This window comes from Notolepis coatsorum (assembly GCF_963971535.1).
Source record: "Notolepis coatsorum genome assembly, chromosome: 13".
Taxonomy (NCBI): Eukaryota; Metazoa; Chordata; class Actinopteri; order Aulopiformes; family Paralepididae; genus Notolepis; species Notolepis coatsorum.
Genome location: NC_140177.1, coordinates 1,196,579 through 1,204,078, shown reverse-complemented (window position 1 = coordinate 1,204,078; position 7,500 = coordinate 1,196,579). Strand labels below are relative to the sequence as shown.

Sequence of the window (7,500 nt, the reverse complement as noted above, 5' to 3'; positions counted from 1 at the left end):
GAGGGGATGAGCAGCGGAGGGCAGGCGCGGATGATGTCAACCGTGTGGTATCTGCCACACGCCTCGCCACAAGAACCCAAACACTTTGAAAATGTATTTTTGCTCAAAAGGTTCTTCTTTCCCATGTGTACTTCCGCCTTGAAATTGACAGAAGAGATTAAGGATGATGGATCCGACCAGTTCTCCCACTGATAGCCTGTGTGCACCTGGCATTAGGACCCGCTCCAGGTGGTCCGATCACAGGGTTCCACACAGACATTACAAAATGAAATTCAAGGACTTTTAAGTCCTTTTCCAGGCACTGTTTTTCATTTCAAGGATGTCACTCGAAGGATACAATTCACTTTTAAATGCTGTTTTTTTTAAGCATCTCTTGGCCTGCCAGCCAGCTATAGAGCGAGCTGGAGCGTCACACGTGAAGAGATGAGGAAAAGCAGTCGGAGCGCGCGAGACAGCGACTCGTCTTGTTTATTAAAACAGAACAACAACAAAAAAACGATTTCTTGATTCAGAACAATTTTGATCATAGATGAACAAAACATTCAATGCGAATGGTTGATTTGAATTTCAAGGACCTTTTAAGCACCTTGTTAAAAATGTTGCCGTTTTAAAGGAATTCCAGGCCTTGATTTTTTTCTTTCTTAACCCTTTCACTGCCGCACTACCAAATGGTTAACCATTTCACTGCGACAATACACGGAAGGTTAACCCTTTCACTGCCACACAGCGTCAGGTTAACCCTTTCACTGCCCCACTACAGAAGGTTAACACTTTACTATCACACTATCGACGGTTAATGCAAAGGGTTAACCTTCTGTAGTGTGGCAGTGAAAGGGTTAAAGCAAGCACTTTAAGCACTTCAAGGACCTTGTGCGGACCCGGTGGACAGCTCTGAGTAGGCCTACGTCGGTTCACACCTGGCGTCAGCGTGCCGTCTCCACGTGCGCCTCGAGTGACCGCTTGTGACGGGATCTCCCCCCCCCCCCCCCCCCCCCCCGCTCAATATGCAGATAACAAGAAAAAAATAAAAAGGACACATGATTGAGAATTTGAACTTGGCTGATATATAACAGAGTGAATGCTGTGTTTCCATTACACTTCACACTGTGAAATCCCTCGGGGGGAAGAGACATGGAGGAGCATCACACTAAATATAATAACCCCACTGGTCAGTTGTGATGTTCATTATATGCACCGCTCACCTCGCTATTCTCATTCTCTCCCTCCTCCTCCTTCCCCTCTCCTCCTCCTCCTCCTCCCCCTCTCTTATCAACTGCCTTCACATTGGAAATTAATAAGGAGCACACAGTTCCATTTACGCACACACACATGGTCTATCTAGTCATTATTCTGCAAGATTTTTTTTTTTTAATACATATTTTATATAAATGCTTCCAGACGGTGAGAATGAGGGGCATCACACAAAATAACCAGCTGGCCGATTCCCCCCCTATCTCTCTTTACTGACAGACGAGACACACAGAGAACTAGTGTTGTTACTGACAGACGAGACACACAGAGAACTAATAGTGTTGTTACTGACAGACGAGACACAGAGAACTAATAGTGTTGTTTACTGACAGATGAGACACACAGAGAACTATAGTGTTGTTTACTGACAGATGAGACACACAGAGAACTAATAGTGTTGTTTACTGACAGACGAGACACACAGAGAACTATAGTGTTGTTTACTGACAGATGAGACACACAGAGAACTAATAGTGTTGTTTACTGACAGACGAGACACACAGAGAACTAGTGTTGTTTACTGACAGACACACAGAGAACTATAGTGTTGTTTACTGGACAGATGAGACACACAGAGAAACTAATAGTGTTGTTTACTGACAGACGAGACACAGAGAACTATAGTGTTGTTTACTGACAGACGAGTCACACAGAGAACTAGTGTTGTTTACTGACAGACGAGACACACAGAGAACTAGTGTTGTTTACTGACAGACGAGACACCAGAGAGAACTAGTGTTGTTTACTGACAGATGAGACACACAGAGAACTAGTGTTGTTTACTGACAGACGAGACACACAGAGAACTAGTGTTGTTTACTGACAGACGAGACACACAGAGAACTAGTGTTGTTTACTGACAGACGAGACACAGAGAGAACTAGTGTTGTTTACTGACAGACGAGACACAGAGAACTAGTGTTGTTTTACTGACAGACGAGACACACAGAGAACTATAGTGTTGTTTACTGACAGACGAGACACACAGAGAACTAGTGTTGTTTACTGACAGACGAGACACACAGAGAACTAGTGTTGTTTACTGACAGACGAGACACAGAGGACTAGTGTTGTTTACTGACAGACGAGACACAGAGAACTATAGTGTTGTTTACTGACAGACGAGACACAGAGAACTAGTGTTGTTTACTGACAGACGAGACACACAGAGAACTAGTGTTGTTTACTGACAGACGAGACACACAGAGAACTAGTGTTGTTTACTGACAGACGAGACACACAGAGAACTAGTGTTGTTTACTGACAGACGAGACACACAGAGAACTAGTGTTGTTTACTGACAGACGAGACACACAGAGAACTATAGTGTTGTTTACTGACAGACGAGACACACAGAGAACTAGTGTTGTTTACTGACAGACGAGACACACAGAGAACTAGTGTTGTTTACTGACAGACGAGACACACAGAGAACTATAGTGTTGTTTACTGACAGACGAGACACAGAGAGAACTAGTGTTGTTTACTGACAGACGAGACACACAGAGAACTAATAGTGTTGTTTACTGACGACGAGACACACAGAGAACTAGTGTTGTTTACTGACAGACGAGACACACAGAGAACTATAGTGTTGTTTACTGACAGACGAGACACACAGAGAACTAGTGTACGAGACACACAGAGAACTAATAGTGTTCTAATGACCCAAGAGCTGGGGAGATAATGACCCAAGAGCTGGGGAGATAATGACCCAAGAGCTGGGGAGATAATGGCCCAAAGAGCTGGGGAGATAATGACCCAAAGAGCTGGGGAGATAATGACCCAAAGAGCTGGGGAGATAATGACCCAAAGAGCTGGGGAGATAATGACCCAAAGAGCTGGGGAGATAATGACCAAAGAGCTGGGGAGATAATGACCCAAGAGCTGGGGAGATAATGGCCCAAAGAGCTGGGGAGATAATGACCCAAAGAGCTGGGGAGATAATGACCCAAAGAGCTGGGGAGATAATGACCCAAAGAGCTGGGGAGATAATGACCCAAAGAGCTGGGGAGATAATGACCAAAGAGCTGGGGAGATAATGACCCAAAGAGCTGGGGAGATAATGACCCAAAGAGCTGGGGAGATAATGACCCAAAGAGCTGGGGAGATAATGACCAAAGAGCTGGGGAGATAATGACCCAAAGAGCTGGGGAGATAATGACCCAAGAGCTGGGGAGATAATGACCCAAGAGCTGGGGAGATAATTACCCAAGAGCTGGGGAGATATGGACCAAAGAGCTGGGGAGATAATGGCCCAAGAGCTGGGGAGATAATGACCCAAGAGCTGGGGAGATAATGACCCAAGAGCTGGGGAGATAATGACCCAAAGAGCTGGGGAGATAATGACCCAAAGAGCTGGGGAGATAATGACCCAAAGAGCTGGGGAGATAATGACCAAAGAGCTGGGGAGATAATGACCCAAAGAGCTGGGGAGATAATGACCAAAGAGCTGGGGAGATAATGACCCAAAGAGCTGGGGAGATAATGACTCAAAGAGCTGGGGAGATATGGACCAAAGAGCTGGGGAGATAATGACCAAAGAGCTGGGGAGATATGGACCAAAGAGCTGGGGAGATAATGACCAAAGAGCTGGGGAGATAATGACCAAAGAGCTGGGGAGATAATGACCCAAGAGCTGGGGAGATAATGACCCAAGAGCTGGGGAGATAATGACCCAAAGAGCTGGGGAGATAATGACCCAAAGAGCTGGGGAGATAATGACCCAAAGAGCTGGGGAGATAATGACCCAAGAGTTGGGGAGATAATGACCCAAGAGCTGGGGAGATAATGACCCAAGAGTTGGGGAGATAATGACCCAAGAGCTGGGGAGATAATGACCCAAAGAGCTGGGGAGATAATGACCCAAAGAGCTGGGGAGATAATGACCAAAGAGCTGGGGAGATAATGACCCAAGAGCTGGGGAGATAATGACCCAAGAGCTGGGGAGATAATGACCCAAAGAGCTGGGGAGATAATGGCCCAAGAGCTGGGGAGATAATGACCAAAGAGCTGGGGAGATAATGGCCCAAGAGCTGGGGAGATAATGACCAAAGAGCTGGGGAGATAATGGCCCAAGAGCTGGGGAGATAATGACCAAAGAGCTGGGGAGATAATGACCAAAGAGCTGGGGAGATAATGACCCAAAGAGCTGGGGAGATAATGACCCAAGAGCTGGGAAGATGGGAATGCAATGCAGATAATAAACCCACTCTCCAGGCGGTAGCTAAACAGAACGCTGTACGTACGAATGAATGTATATCTACAGAAGAGAAAATCAAATGTGCAAACAGTGGGAGGGAGGCTGTGAGCAAAGCGGAGCGTTTGGAAAGACGTGTCATGTGTGTGAAACGACTTTAATTAATAATTGTGTTTTGCGGATGCAGCTCGCGGCTATGAAAAGGCACGGCGCAGCCCAGGGGCTGGGGGGGGAGGAGTCTGACCTTAAACAACTCTGTTTTACATTGGTTCAACATGATTTTATTAATATATATATATATTTTTAAGTGATATCCCTAATATAGAAGGATCATAATATGCAGGTATATTCAGACAAATATATATATATATATGGGTATATTTAGAAACATTCAGACATTGTGGGAAAAAGCCAAATGTGAGAAGCAGCTGGAGATGAGGAAGAGGAGGAAGAGGAGGAAGAGGAGGAAGAGGAGGATGTAAGAGAGCAGATAACAAGGTCACAACAACGCTCTCACATGCGAGTAATCTCAGTAAATCACGAGGTGCATCATGCCGGTGTATTACGGTATTACGCACAGTGATGCCAGTGACGCACAGTGATGCCAGTAACTAGTTACTAAGTAACTAGTAACTAGTTACTCTAATCTGATTACTTTTTTTCAGTAAATAGTCATCTAACTTGTTACTTTTTACAAGCCAGTAATCTGATTACAGTTACTTCTTTTCCAAGTGGCTGTGCGTTACTATTTAGTTACTATCTCATAATGCTGATAAGAGAGCCAGGGGTACAGTCAGCTACCTCTCCAGAACCCAGACCAGAGATGGGACATGCGCTCACGCACGCACGCACGCACGCACACTAGGGTTGGGTACCTTTCACATTTTAACCGATACCGGTACCTGTGAATTGATACCGGTACCCAACGGTACCTTTTTTCGGTACTTGAGTCTCTAAAAATGTAATCGACCTACCTCAGGTGAAAAACAAAATCCAAACTTCAAATAACCACACTTTCGACAGTTTTCGGCTTGCCATTGCCCCGACTGCTTTGTTGTTGAATCAAGTCAAATCCTAGGTAAGTGTATATTGTGCGCGTGAACGTTGACGTGAGCGTGCGGCACACTTCATAGGTTTCGTTTCGTGGTAAACGAAAAATTGACGTGGTCAAAAAAAGAAAATATATATATATATTAAAAAAATATATTTACAGTACCGAAATGTGGCACCGACGGATCTCACGTGAATCGGTACTCGGTAGTACCGACGTGATTTGGTAGGTACCTTTAAAAGTACCTAATCCGGTACCCATCCCTAACGCACACAGCCACACACACACATGTTTTCGCTTATAGCTGATTTTAGAATAGCTTCAGCATGAAGTTAAATCAACTATCCAGTTCGTTTTATAGTGTAATTTGGCTACTTGAGAGAGAGTGAGAGAGTGAGAGTGAGAGAGATTCCTGTTACGCGCGACTTGCGGAGTACGCACCGAGTCCGTTGTCTCAGAATGGATGGAGTGCCTGAGCAGTGGACAGCTGCGACCTTATATGGCCTGATGGCTGATGACGTCTCATGATGACCTGTCTGAGCAGCCAATCATGATTTATGACATTATGCACTTTCAATAAAGCATTATATATAAAAAAAAATAAAAAATAAAAACCTGTTGTCATTCTTATGTTGTGGCAGCAGCAGGGGGGACGACGACGACTTAGTAACCTAGTTACGAGTAATCAGTAAAGTAACTAGATTACTTTTTAAAGGAGTAATCAGTAATCAGATTACTTTTACAAGTAATCTGTAGCATCACTGCGCACCATGGGTTTGGGTACGCAGCGGGCTCAGAGAGTCCTTTCTTCCAATTCACCCTTAAATAGAGGACATATCTGGTAGTTTGTGTATCTGGTGGTTTGTGTATCTGGTAGTTTGTGTATCTGGTGGTTTGTGTATCTGGTGGTTTGTGTATCTGGTGGTTTGTGTATCTGGTAGTTTGTGTATCTGGTAGTTTGTGTATCTGGTAGTTTGTGTATCTGGTAGTTTGTGTATCTGGTAGTTTGTGTCTGGTAGTTTGTGTATCTGGTAGTTTGTGTATCTGTTAGTTTGTGTATCTGGTGGTTTGTGTATCTGGTAGTTTGTGTATCTGGTGGTTTGTGTATCTGGTAGTTTGTGTATCTGGTAGTTTGTGTATCTGGTGGTTTGTGTATCTGGTGGTTTGTGTATCTGGTAGTTTGTGTATCTGCTAGTTTGTGTATCTGGTAGTTTGTGTATCTGGTAGTTTGTGTATCTGATAGTTTGTGTATCTGATAGTTTGTGTATCAGGTAGTTTGTGTATCTGGTAGTTTGTGTATCTGGTAGTTTGTGTATCTGGTAGTTTGTGTATCAGGTAGTTTGTGTATCTGGTAGTTTGTGTATCTGGTAGTTTGTGTATCTGGTAGTTTGTGTATCTGGTGGTTTGTGTATCTGGTGGTTTGTGTATCTGGTAGTTTGTGTATCTGGTGGTTTGTGTATCTGGTAGTTTGTGTATCTGGTGGTTTGTGTATCTGGTAGTTTGTGTATCTGGTAGTTTGTGTATCTGGTGGTTTGTGTATCTGGTGGTTTGTGTATCTGTTCTTTGTGTATCTGGTAGTTTGTGTATCTGGTAGTTTGTGTATCTGGTGGTTTGTGTATCTGGTGGTTTGTGTATCTGGTAGTTTGTGTATCTGGTGGTTTGTGTATCTGTTCTTTGTGTATCAGGTAGTTTGTGTATCTGGTGGTTTGTGTATCTGGTAGTTTGTGTATCTGGTAGTTTGTGTATCTGGTAGTTTGTGTATCTGGTAGTTTGTGTATCAGGTAGTTTGTGTATCTGGTGGTTTGTGTATCTGGTGGTTTGTGTATCTGGTGGTTTGTGTATCTGGTAGTTTGTGTATCTGGTAGTTTGTGTATCTGGTAGTTTGTGTATCTGGTAGTTTGTGTCTCTGATTACCAGCACGGTTCACCCTCCCCTCCCCTCCTCTCATCTCACCGTGTGAACCGTTCTTTCACTCCTGGTCCATAACGAATGAAATGAA

The 7,500-nt window shown here is 44.1% G+C and overlaps 1 pseudogene across 1 annotated transcript in view; it reads right to left on the bottom strand.

The window, feature by feature from the left end:
- The window catches only part of LOC311238844, a 61,842-nt pseudogene that overhangs the window by 5,764 nt on the left and 48,578 nt on the right, over positions 1–7,500 (bottom strand). Inside the window, exons 2-3 of the transcript in view lie at positions 3,463–3,633; positions 2,966–3,092 (exon numbers count right to left, since the gene is read on the bottom strand). The product of the transcript in view is annotated as an uncharacterized misc_RNA (transcript). The remainder of the gene's footprint in view (positions 1–2,965; positions 3,093–3,462; positions 3,634–7,500) is intronic.